General features: G+C 39.4%; 1 long non-coding RNA gene across 1 annotated transcript; it reads right to left on the reverse strand.

The window, feature by feature from the left end:
• Positions 1–589: 589 nt before the first annotated feature.
• Positions 590–13,036, reverse strand: LOC104850194. The gene is made up of 3 exons (XR_776902.1): positions 12,928–13,036; positions 10,094–10,171; positions 590–665 (listed from the first exon to the last, which is right to left on the reverse strand). It is a non-coding gene; the product is annotated as an uncharacterized LOC104850194 (long non-coding RNA).
• Positions 13,037–13,866: the final 830 nt, after the last annotated feature.

The following is a 13,866-nucleotide window of genomic DNA, read 5'->3' on the forward strand; positions in this document are numbered from 1 at the left end:
AGGTGGGATTGAAGTGGGAATTCACAACACATCGGCTAAGGGCTCTTTTGATGGTGAGTGAGAGGGAGAGTGAGAAAGAGGGAAATGTGACATTGATTACCTCGAGGGACAAGGCACAGTCCTCATCTTGTCTCTGTTGCTGTGAAAAAGCACCAGGACAATACAGGGAGGCGTTCCCTTCCTTGGACGATGCGCAAAGTCACCCTCCTCCTCTACACTTACCTGACATTGCACTTTAGGTGGGGTGGGCATGGATGGGGCAAAATCAGACACAGACAAGAGATACAGACAGTGCAAAGTGGAGCAGATCGGATCTACACTGTGACTTTTGCTAGAAGCCCAAGAGGAAGGCTGGAGATGTAGCAAGCACTAGAATGATGCCTAACCTGTGTGGGGTCCTGGTTCCATTCCCCAGTACCATGCCAGAAGGTGGGGAAGCACAGAAGAGAACAGTGATTTCAGCAGCAAGTGAGGAAGTCAGGAAGCCACAGGCCAAGAAATGAGGACGTCTTTCTTTATTGCTGTAGAGTGTTTTGCAGCAGTGAAAAGGAGGCTACATAGTTTTCGGTCCATTGTTATCTGTGGCAACTCTTCCTTCTACAATTCTCTGGGCTGTCCTTTGTTTATTTTTATGGACCAGGTTTTTGTCAAGCGTCATCTTCTCTCTACAAAATAGAAGTTTGGCCTTTAAATTCCCTTGCTGAAGTGTGTACCAAATTCTCATTTCCTTTAACATGTAAGAAGTGAGTCACAGAAAAGCTATAGAGCCATACAATCATCCCCAAAAGTGTTTGAATCAAAGCTTTAGTGAGATAACTCCAACCTCTAACTGTATGACAAGCGCTTGGTTCTCCCAATGCCTTCATCATGACAGAGATGATCCTCCTGTAGTCTCCTTTGTTGTACACCTGTCTGAGATGCTCTTCTCAGCTCTAATGAGTGAGTCTACAGACACATGTCACTGGTCCTTTCTCTTTAGTCCTCTGACCTCAGATAGCATGCTGCCAGATTCTGTCTCCATCGTTATTGCAGAAAGTTCTATCTTTAAAGGAAGATGCCTTTTTGTAATCCTCTAAGAACTCCAGCTAGCTTGGCAAAGGTTGTAACTCTTTATTCTGGGTTGTTCTTAGCTTTATTTTTTCAGGGTACTGGGAATCGAACTCAGGGCTTTATGCATGCTGGGCATATGTTTTACTACCTAGCTTATACCTCTAGCCTTTGGGATGTCTCTTTTTTAAAAAGCAACACCTTACAGCTACCTATTTCTTCATGCAAATCCCCCAAATCCTTAACTACTATGCTCAAAGACTTCCTTAGGAGTCATAAGTACTACAAGTAATACTTGAAAAGCTTGATATTAAGAATTATGAAAATAATATTAATTATACCTGGTAAGAATCCTTAAAATTAACACAGTTTGCAAAAATGAACATCAAAAAGTCAATAGATTTTCTATATATAATGAACTAGCTGAGGAAGAAATCAGAAAAATAATTTTATTCAACATAGCTTTTTAAAAAACCCTATGAATCAACGTAAGCAAGGAGATAAAAAAAGGCCTCTTCAGTGAAAATTATAGAACACTGAAGAAGGAAATTGAACAAGACACAAAAACATCGAGAGAGCTCCCATGTTCATGGGTTGGCAGAAATAATTTGGTTAAAATGGTCATGTTACCAAGAACAATCTACAGATTTAATGCAATTCCTATCAAACATCTAAAGACATTCTTTATGTAACTACCAAAAATCTACAATTTTCATGAAAACATAAAAGACCCAGAATACGCAAATCATCCTAAGCAAGAAGATCAAAGCTGGAGGCATCACAATACCGCCTTTCAAATTGCACTGTAGAGCCACAGTAACAAAAACAGCATACTATGGCATAAAAATAGACACATAGACCAGTGGAGCAGAATAGAGGACACAGAAACAAACCCATGCAACTCTAGCCATTTGACTCTGGACAAAGGAGCCAAAATATATGTTACAGTAAAAGACAGCCTCTCCAGCACACGGTACTGGGAAAACTAGATATTCACTCATAGAAGATTGAAACTAGATCTCTGTCTCTCACCTGTACAAAAATCAATTCAAAACAGATCAAAGACCTAGACGGAGGACTCAAAACTTTGAAACTGCTAAAAAAAAAAAAAACCATAAGGAAACACTTGATGTCATTGGCACAGGCAAGACTTCCTGAACAGACTTCAGTAGTTCAGCAGAGAATAACAAGAATCAACAAATGAGACTCTAACATTTTTCCAAGTTTCTGAACAGCAACAAAAACAACCAACAGAGTGAAGAGATAATTTACAGAATGGGAGAAAATCTTTGACAGATACTCTTCTGACAGAGGATTAATACCTAGACTATATAAAGAACTAAAAAAAAAAAAATCAAAAAACTTAAATAGCTTCACCACTAAATGGGCAAATGCATTGAACAGATACTTCTCAAAAGAAGTATAAATGACTAATAAGTATATAAAAATTTTAAAAATATTTTTAGCCACTTGAGAAATGCAAATCAAAATTACATCAAGATTGTATCTTATCCAGTCAGAATGGCTAGCATCAAGGGTACAAAAAGAATAACTACTGGCAAGATTGTGGACAGAAATGGAAATACTTCTGCAATGCTGGAGGAATGTAAATTAGTACAGCCACTATGAAAATCAGAAAAAGAGTTTCTTCAGAAAACTAAAAATAGCTGCCATACAACCCAGTTATACCACTCTTGAATATACCCGAAGAAATTAAAGTCACCATACCATAGGGTTAACTGCATGACCATGTTTATTGAGGCACAATTCACAATAGTCAAGGAATGGAATCAGCCTAGATGCCCATGAACAGATAAAAAAGAAATGAAAAGGATCCATAATGGAGTATTATCCAACCATAAATAAGAAATTATGTCACTTGCAAAAAAGGAATGGATGGAACTGAGGATTATCATGTTAAGCAAAATAAGTCTGACTCAGAAAGACAAGTATCTCATGTTTTCCATAATATGTGGAATAAAAAAAAAAACTACATGAAAGTAGAAGGGAGACTATTACTAGACAAGAGGAAGGAAATAAGGCGGAGTGGGGAGGTGGTGTGGGAGAGGGGAACGAGGGTATAGAAAAGTTGTTCATTATGTTATTAAGAGATCATGACATTGACATGAATTTATGGAGGTGAAAAGGTATCCACTACACACCATGAAGTAAAGCAGCAGGTTGCAAAATTGGCACTGCCATTTTTTAAAAATGCATATATGTAGAGAAATATCAAGAAATTTTCTAGAGTGATATTCACTTACTTGTTTTAATCTCTTAGAGTGAGGTGCTGAGCACATTTTTGCTTAAGAGGTTTCTTTTGTTTTGTTTTGTTTTTGTACCAGGGATCAAACTCAGGACCTTGCACTTGCAAGGCAGGCAGCAGAACCACTAAGCTAAATTCCCGGCCTCTTAAGACTATTTTTTGAATTGGGCTTTTACACCTTGTTTCTAAGCAGAGGAGATTAAGAAATGCTGTAAGGATGTGAGGTGCTGGATTGCTAACTAATTTGATTGTAGTAATCATTTCACAGTGTATATTATCTCAGAACGTGGGGTTGTACACTTTAGATATATGTAATTTTATTTGTATAATCAACAAATAAAAAGGTAAAAGGGAAAAATTAACAGAAACTTCTTGAAAGAACATTTGTATGACTCAAACATTTGTATGACTTCAGAACACATGAAGTGAGTGGTCTACTAGAAGATACTGACAACATTTTACACGGACACAAATTTCTGGTAGTTTCTAAGGCTTCTGGTGTCTCTTGAGAAAAATATGTATCTGTTGTGATCAGATTCTAATCACAACAGTAATATACATGCACTTTGCTACTCTGGAATTAAGAAGCAACTGAGGCAGAGAGAATACTGATAAAGGCGGTTAATGATAATGTAATGGTATCTACAGGTAGTACAAGTTTCCCTGCAAGAATGGCCTCAGGGCAGGTGGAGGCTACGTGTGTGTTAATAGGAAAAAGGTATTAGGGAGGAGATGGGATTCAAAATGTATGAAGGAGGAATAGATGGGTGAGGAGAGGGAGAGAGGGAGAGAGGAAGAGGGAGAAGGAGAGGGAGGGAGAGAGATGGTACTTAGAAGGAGATTCTGGAGGAGTATGTGGGGAATACTAGGGCTGTAATAATAGCAGTGCTTCACAGGCTGGGTGGCCTAAACAACAAACATTTATTTCCTCACAGATCTGGAATCCAGGAGTCCAAGATCAAGGTATCGCCATGGTTAGTTTCTTCTGAGCCCTCTGACCTTGGCTTCTAAGTGGTATCTTCTCACTGAATCTTTACATGATCTTCCCTCTGTATCCATGTCCTAACCCCTCCTTTTCTTCCAAGGACACGAGTCATGTTAGATTAGGGCTTGTCCTCGTGTTATGATTTGGCTGTGGCTTAACCCTCAAAGGTTTGTGTGTAGGAAGTGTGGACCCTACTGTGGTGGTGTTGAGGCAGTGGAATCTTTAATAAGTGGATTACGCTGGTGTCTAGGATAGACTGGGTCTCTCAGGAATGAGTTCTTACAAGAGCACATTGTTATAAAGGTGAGATCGCCCCACGGGCTTGGCTTCTTCTATACTTGGCCAGTTTCCTTTCTGCTTTCCTGCCATATTGTGACATAGTTGGGAGCCCTCAGTATATTGACACCATGCTCTTTGGACACCCCACCCCTTGCCATCAGAATTGTAAACCAAAAAAACCTCATTTACTTTATAAAGTACCCCACATCAGATATTGTGTTATAGCAACACAAAACAGACTAAGATATCATATGACCTTATTTTGCCACAGCAACTTCTTGAAAAGGCCTATCTCCAAATACACATTCTCAGATACGAGGGGTTCAGACTTCAGCATATGAATTTTTAAGGGACCAAATTAATCCCATAAGAAGGAGTAGTTTGAGTAGAGGCATGAAGAGGTGAAACTACATGATGATACTATTTTCTATAGCTAAAGCACAATGTTTTTCTTGAGCAGTAAAGAGGAAAGAGACAGGAAATAGGACTCACAGGCTTAAGGGTCTTGTCTACCAAGGTAAGAAGTTTGGATTTTATCTTGGAAATGGAAGAGCCATGAAAAGTTTAAATTATGGAACTGCCACAACTAAGTTTTTTTTTGTTGTTGTTGTTTTGTTTTGTTCCCTTTTCCCCCCCTGGTACCAGGGATCAAACTCAGGACCTTGCTCTTGCCAGGCAGGCACAGCGCCACTGAGCTAAATCCCCAGCCCTATCTAATCTTATGCCCTATCTGCATTGCAGAGACCAGATTAGAGAGAAGAAATGTGTTTGAAGGCAGAGAAACTAATTAGGAAGTTAAAGGTGAATCTAGATACTGCGAATATTACAAGAAGGTTTTTAAGATGTTAATATACAGACCCTGTGAGAGGAGAATCTGAAGCCCGACATGAGAAGGGTGACAGAAGTAGAATTTGGAGGGGGCTGAAACAGCACAAAAGGGACGGAGAAGGGAAAGGGACATCAGTGAAGAAACGAGGAAAGATGTAAGGATGACAAGATATTCAAGTAAGTTCATAGGTGGAGGAGAGTTATTCTCCACCTGGTGGTCTCTATTTCTTTTTCTTCTGTTCAGAGAATGGTGGATAAAGGCTGGGACTTGAGAACAGTAAAGATTTGAAGTATCCACTGTGAATACAAAGGGAATGGAACAATTTCTGAGCCACTTGAAACCCCAGCAGAAGCAAGACTTTTACAAGTGTGTAAAGAAGTTGGAAGCAGGTTGTTTTTGTGTGGGTGACTAAATGGACAGAGGAAGCCAAAGTCTTGGCCTGAGGGAAGTGACCACTTGGGACCAGGCATGAAAAGAAGGAAGGATCCAGGAGGGGCCAGAAGTCTCAAAACCTAAGGCATTAGAGCTAGAGGTAAGGCTGAAGAGTAGGCTTCGTGACAAGAACATATGGGATGAGGGAGAACAGGGAATGGTGGTGAAAAATGAGGTTTCTGATGAAAGACTTGAGAGAGGAGGAGCGGTTCCAGGAGAGGAGATACTGTGAGATTACACAGGAGAGATTTATTTACATTATGCCTAAGGAAACATTTCCTAAAAGTTCTGTCAACACGGCTCTGTTGTTTGATTTTGGGGGGCTTAGGGAAATATTGAAAACCTCTGTTTCCTAAGGAAGATGAAAGTGGGAAGATGGGGCTCTGAAAAGAAAGTACATCTGGGGACCATTAATTATATGTAAAAACAAAACACCCTCAGAACGAGAAACAGGACAGGGGAGGTGAGCACTCTGATCCTTGCTATGGCAAATAACTAGCTAGAAATGAATTCTTTGCCCAAATCTTCATAATAAGGCAATTTTATTTGGCTTATATTTCCTATAAATCTTGAAACAAGAGCACTTTTATTTAAGTTTTTTTTATATAAATTCCCCCTGCCCCTGAAAAACAGCTTGAATTCTCTTTTATGTTCCTGTCATCCTCCTGGGCTTATGAGTTTGATTAGTAAAGTGTACCTGTAATTTCTAATTTCACACTCTACATTTTATCTAAGTATTCATTATTGGCTTAATTTCTCCCTCCGGAAATAAATTTTCTTTTAGATAGCTTTCTTTTCCAAAATATTGTCTGCAGTCTTAAAGCAAATTTGAAAAAAGAGAAAAAAAAAACCCTAAAGTAAAATCATAAACAAATGTTTGCCTCATTTGGGATATTCTGCGGGAACCTTTAGTTTACATTGAATAATAATATTCATACCCAAAAAGTGAAAATAATCCAATTGCCTATCAATGATAAATGTATAAATGAAATGTGATATGTCAACCTTAGAACAAACAGATATAAAAAGGGACAATTCACTCTCCCTGCTTGGATGCTTATGCTGGGACATCAGACTTCTCTCCTTGATTGGGATTTATACCACAGCCTCTGGTTCTCAGAACTATACTACAGTCTTTCTGAGTCTCCAAACTGCAGAGGTCAGACTGTGGGATGACTTAGTCTCCATACTCACGTTAAGCCAATTCCTCATAAGAAATCTCTGCCATCTGTCCATGCATCTATCCTATTGGTTCTACTTTCTGGAGAATCTTAGTACAATGACAGAAGCCAGATATTAAAAGTCATAAATTGTGTGGTTCTTTTTACATGAAATGTCCAGAATAAGCAAATCCTACGGTAGAAAGCAGATACCTGATTTCTGAGTGGAGTTTAGGGATGAGGGAACAGGGGGATGGGTGATTGCTCAGAGTTTCAGAGTTTTCTTTTGGGGTAATGTAAATGTTCTAGAACTAGATGGTGGTGCGGATTGTATATCATTGTGACAGTACTAAAAAATAACAGTTGTACACAATAAAAGAGCAAGTTGTATGGTATGTGAATTTCTATATTTCTATAAAAATAAAGTGAATAAAAGTACTAAATATTAGAGTAAGGTTTGTATGACACAATTTAATATCTCTATGGCTAGTTTATTTTGTCTTGCTATACTCATTTATCATACCTAAGCTATTAAATTATCAAATTTAATATTATAAAAAATTGGGCCAAATGAATCTGTTGGTCATGGGGTCTCATTGTGTAGTCCAGATTGGCTTTGAACTCACTATGTATCCCATACTGACCTTGAACTTGTGATCCTTCTTCAGCTCCCAAGTGCTTGGACTACAGCACCACCATGTCCTGCTCATAGTTCCTTTCTGTTTGAATTTCATATTTCTGCATACATCAAATATTTCCTACTTATGCCCATAATTTGAAAAGAATTACTACACAGGCCAAGCCCTTAATGCTGAATATGGACATAGACTCCATACATCAAATTTCTAGAAGAGGATCAATGGGTAGTAATCGCTGTGCTAATGACACATTCTCACTCTGCTTTGGGGGACAAATGAGAATCTATTGAGGTATCATTTTATAAAGAAAAGTAGCTGATTAGGTGAAAGGAGACATTAATTTGGCTTAGGAATAAAATTTTCTTCTTCATCCAGAACAACTAGATGCATTTATTTCCTTTGGGGGGAAAAAAAGGAATAAAGAAAGGAAAGAGAAAAAAGAAGAGGAAATTTAGCAATCTTGCAATATGTCTCCTAACATTCCTTGAGTACCTGAAATAGGATTTGAGTTTGAGACCCGTCCTTGGTTTAATCAGACATTGTTTTAGTTCATATTCTGTTGCTATAAGAAAATACCTGAATCTGGGTACTTAGCAAAGAAGAGGGGTTTATTTAGGTCACAGTTTTGGTGCTGAATGTTCAAGATCAAGTTCCCTTTCTGGTCATCCTCTGGTGAGGGCTCCTTGCTCTGACGCATGGCTGAGAAACAGGAAGAGAAACAGCCAGGAGTAGAAGGAGACAAACTGGTGGGGCAGCTTCACTCTATAATCCACTCTCTCAAGAACCAGCCAGGATCCCTTGCTTCCAAGGGTGGTGCCCTGTAGATGTAGTCACCTCCAGTAGGCCCCACCTTTTAAAGGCTCCTCCAGTTTGAAACCACGTGCTGGGGCCCAAGCTTCCAGTGCTTGAGCCTTTGGGGACACACTTGAATCAAACTCAGACCACAGCAGCCATCTGCCCACTTGAGGGAGTTCACCATGGCATTGAACCCAGAACTCACTTGTCCTCCAATTTACCCCAAATGAGGTGGCTCTACATAGTGATATTCATCGTGATGGCTGGTTCCCCAAGTTCCTCCCCCAAAATCCTTCCCTTTCTTTTTATTTGTTTGTTTGTTTGTTTGTTTATTATGATAGTAGGGAGTGAACCCAGAGCATTATACATGCTAGGCAGGCATTCTGTTCCTGAGCTACATTCTTGGATTTTTTCAAATCATTTTTTAAAATTTTGAGATAGACTTTTGCTATGTTGTCCAGGCTGGCTATCAGTTTGCAATCCAGGCATGCACCACTGAGCCTGGCTTGCCTCTTATTTTTATAAATGGAGATTATAGTTCACTACCCAGCTGCTTTTAGTGCTAGGTATTGAACCCAGGGCCCTGCCCATGCTAGGTGAACACTCTATCACTGAGCTACATTTCCCACATCTCCTGCTTTAATGTGAGCTTGGCTTATGATTTGCTTTGCCCAAGAGAATGCAGCAAAATTGGTTTCTGGAACTTGCAAGTTCAGACACTGAGACAATGGAAGTTCTACTTTCTGCCTCTTGGAGTTCTAAGCTACTAAGCAGTCCAGATTACCCAACTGAAATGACTCTGGGTAATGAGGCATCATATGCAGGGAGAGAGAGGCCACAAGAAGGGATGTAGAAGCACCAGACAAAGAAGTAAAGAAGCGTTTGTGTTTTGCAGGCATGTCTGGGTCAGTTTGGGCTTGAACATTCAGCCACCAAAACTGTGACCTAGCAGAATACCACGGGCTAGGTGGCTTATTAACCACCAAACCTCATTTTTCACACTTCTGGAGCCAGCATGCTTGGGTTCTGAGGAGGGCTCTCTTCCAGTTTGCAGACTTCTTTTAGGGAGAGGGAAAGAGAAGGAGGGAGAGGACTTTCTCTGAGGTCTTTTATAAAGGCGTCTATCCCTTTCATAAATAAGAGCTCCATCTTGCATGACCTAATTACTTTCCAAAGGTCCCACTTTCTAATGCCATTGCATTGGGGGTTAGGGATTCAACTTATGAATTTTGAGGGGGCACAAACATTCAGTCCATCACAAAACCTAACCAGCAGGACTGCAACTGCTCAAGACTCCAAGCAAGATCAGAAGGACTACTCAATTAATAAATATTTGATAATCCATAGAATCATGAGAAGCAATAAAATGGCTATTGTTTTAAATCACTAAAATTTGGTATTTTTGCATAGCAATACATCACAAAATGGAAATTAAAATCATCTGGGGTTGCCACTGTAACAAAAACCTGAAACATGTGGCACCCGCCTTGGGACCAGCTGGTAGGCAGAGACCAGAAGGGCCTTGAGGAAACTATTAATGAGGGCAGAGGACAGTGGTAAAATTGTTATTGGATGCTGGGTAAAAGAAACCCCCTATTTATATAGTGGTAGAAAGTTTGGCAATCCTGTCAACAAGTGTAACATGCAAGATAGAAAACATACCTTGTGGACTTGTGGCTGTGGCTAAGAAGATTTTCAGGCAAAATATTTTAAGCACCAATTGGTTTCTTTTAGCTGCATCTGATGAAACAAGAACACAGAGTCCAACCCAGGATTATGTTGGCAAAGATCAAATCCAAGCTACTGCCAGCTAGACAATAGGACTTTGATTCTCTCTCTGCTAAACAGAAGTATGTCTAAGAATTTAAGGGCATTGTCCTATAGTTCCTGACTCTAAAACCAAGATAAAAGCATTCTGTCCCCAAAAGATATGGGTATGGCTTTAATTTAATGGAGTAGATGATAGTTTGATATACTGGAAGCCCAGATTAAACAAATATTACACCAACTCAGACTGAAGAGACAGGGATATTTTAAAAACTAAAGAGGCCTTGAGACCCTGATCACCTTTGTACAAGAGGCAAGCTAAGAAAACTAAGCTGCAAATATGGGTCATTACTTATGAATAAGAATGACTCAGAAGGCTGCACCAAAGGGCTAGAGCAGCGACAGTGAAACCTATGGCACAGAGTCTGGGAAAACTACTCTCAACAGGCAGTAGTGGGCAAGGGACTTCCTCTGAGCTCCAGTTTGAGAGAAAATGACTGCAGTCATGCAGCTGAATTTCAGAAGTATTATGTCTGGAGACTGCTCTACTCTTTCTATTCCCCAACCCCCTTTTGGGAATGGAAGCGTCTGTTGTGGTTATCTTGTCCCCTTTCACCCTTGCATTTTTTCGTGAAAGTGGGGCAGAGAATTAGTCTTTCTAAATTATAGTCAGGTGCTACATTGCAGAGACCATACCTGGAAGGCTTACTTGTTTGAGGACTTTATTTAAATGATAAGATCCTGGATAGTGGATGCCATGATGGTATGAAAATTTTAAGGTTATAAGAATGAGTGTGTTTTGGGCCAGGGATTTGGCTCAGTGGTTCTGCTGCCTGCCTCGCAAGCACAAGGACCTGAGTTCAATCCCCTGTACCAAAAAAAAAAAAAAAAAAAAAAAAAAAAAAAAGAATAGTGTATTTCACTCATGGGAGAGATCTGAACTGTTCTGGTTAAAGGGAAGTGCTTCAAAGCTTACACCCTACCCCTAATCCCAAATATTTCTTTTACTGGTAGATGCTTCCCACTCCTCAAGAGACAGAGCTCATTCCCTTTCCTTGAATCTGGCTTTGACCAAAAGAATATGGACAAAGAGATGTTCTACGTCTTTTGGAATCAGCAACTTCTGCTTCCTGTTGCCCCTGAAATGCTCCATCTTTAAGTCTAGCCATCATACTGTGAGATACTTAAGGACATTAGAAAAATTGAGGTGTTAGCCTTGGTTGACTAACACCAGATGTCAGACCTTCTGGGTCTTCTGCAGTCCACACCCCTGCTGATAGTATGAGAAGCAGAATAACTACCCAGCAACCCACAGAAATGTGAGTGACACTAAATTATTGCGTTAAACTCTGGGTTATTTTTGAGATGAGAATTTTGCTAAGATGCCTTGGCTAGCCTTGAATTTCAGATCCTTCTGTTTCAACCCCTGAGTAGCAGGGAATTACAGACATAGGTCACTGCTCCTGGCTAAGCAATAAGTTTTGGTTGATACAAGATGGTAAGGGAAGGGAACTAAGTATCTGTAGAATGCTCTCCTTTCGTGCTGGGTAGTAGTATCACTCGGTGCACATCATTTTTGTTAATGCTCATTAAAATTTTGGTGAAGAAGACAGTGGTAGGATTAAGAAATGGGCTGAGACAAGTAAATTAATCCAGAAAATGACATAGCTAGTGAGTGGTGAAGCTAACATCCAAATCTGGACTGTGTTTTCTATGCCTGTGCTCTCTCTAGTACACCAGGACATTCATCAGTATTTTATAATTAATAGAAAAACTTCAAGTTTAACATAGAGAAAAATATAATTTTAAAGAATGTTATTCTGGAAACCTTATTTATATTACTAACTACAGACAAATCTTTATTATACATGATATTAATATATCATATATATTACTATTATATATGTATATATATTATTATGTATATATATATATTTTTTTTAAAATTTGGACATGATCTCCAAATCCTTGCTTTTTCATAATCTCAATAGACTTTTATTAAACTTAATTTCTTCTTTTAGCAAAAAAATCCAGTAAGATTTATTTGTTGCTTATTATGATAATAAATTTCTTTTATATTTGTATGGAAAAATCTTGTTGTTTGTACGATTCTTTGGTGGGCTTAATAGAGTCAAACAATGTGGCAAAAGCTGTTCATTACATTATACTTTCTTTAAAGTTGATATTTATGTGGATATAAAATGTAATATGACAGATACATTTGAGCTGGTGATTTAGCTCAGTGGTGCCACCACACAAGGTCCCAAGATCGATCCCTGGCACACCCCCCCAAATGCATTTGATAGGCATAAAATTCCCTAGATTTTTGACTTTTAAGGACAGAATATGGATTTGTGGACTAATATTAAAAATTTCTCAAGCCGCATTAAATATCTGCTTTAGAGCCCCATGGCTGAGCTGGAATCTGTGGCTAAAGGATAGTAACATTTCTGTAGTTTCCCAAGTTAGCTCATGTCAATTTATTCACAAATTATTGGATATTATATTTAGCTAACAATTCTATACAGAGGAGTCTCTTTGCATTGCCTTAGGAAGATAGTTTTATGTAATTTTTTTTTTTTTTTTTTTTGGTACCAGCGGTTGAACTCGGGTCCTTGCGCTTGCAAGGCAGGCCACCGAACCACTGAGCTAAATCCCCAGCAGTTTTATAAAATTTGAATAATGGTTTTAAGCCAAATTCGTTCTGTTTATTTGCTAGATTACCGTACTTCTCGTAATTTGGCCCATTTCAGGATTATTTTTCCAGTTGGTAAGGACTTCAGTACATTCCAATTATGTATGCTAACGGAAGTGCTGGTGGGAAGAGTCTGCCAGCTGAGCCCCTTTAGAACCTCGTCTCTGTCTCCGCTGCAGCGCACCCTATGCTCCGCCCTAGTCGCGCGCTTATTTACTGGTAACTCTGCCAGGGAGCGGTCTCATGTTTCTCTGAGACTTGCCCATGCCTCCTCATTTGCCCTCTGTACAGTCTTTACCATTCAGCACTAATTCCCGCTTCAGGGTGCCCTCCGGGCATTGCCAGTCTTGGTGCCCTCACATTTTACTCACCCACACTCCACGCCTCACAGCATGTCGATCCTTGTCTCTTTCCCTCATTAGTCTACAAAACTGTTGACGGAAGGATGATACTTTATCCATCTTTATCTCCCAGCCCAGAACAGGCGCTGTGTTCAATAAAGTGCACGTTGCAGGAGAAAACGAAAGGGACCCTGGTTTTAGAAGAAAAGAAGTGGGGAGGGGAGTCAAGCCTTAGAAAGGATTTGCACGGAGAACTGTATAAAAATAGTGTCTGACTTCTCTTTTGAACAGTTTTACTGAGAGATCATTTACTTGCCATAAAATTCACTTAAGGATATTGAACTTCTAGAGGCAGTTAAAATTTATACTCTCTCAGGATAAAACATTTATCATAAGTAGTTGATTGTTTTAAAGAAAAGTTTTCCCCAGTGCTGGAGAACTAACCTTGCTCACACTAGGCAAATGCTCTACCACTAGGTGACATCCCCAGTCGAAGACATTTTGTTTTGTTTGTTTGTTTTGAGACAGGTTTATTGAGGTCCTGGCTGAGAGCCTTGGTTTCCTGCAAGGCAATCCAACGCAAGGCGAAAGAAAGACAGATACAAAACTTAAACAGATAGCAGGGAACTGGG

Source organism: Fukomys damarensis, unplaced genomic scaffold, assembly GCF_012274545.1.
Source record: "Fukomys damarensis isolate Sample0158 unplaced genomic scaffold, DMR_v1.0_HiC HiC_scaffold_26, whole genome shotgun sequence".
In the NCBI taxonomy this organism is placed as follows: Eukaryota; Metazoa; Chordata; class Mammalia; order Rodentia; family Bathyergidae; genus Fukomys; species Fukomys damarensis.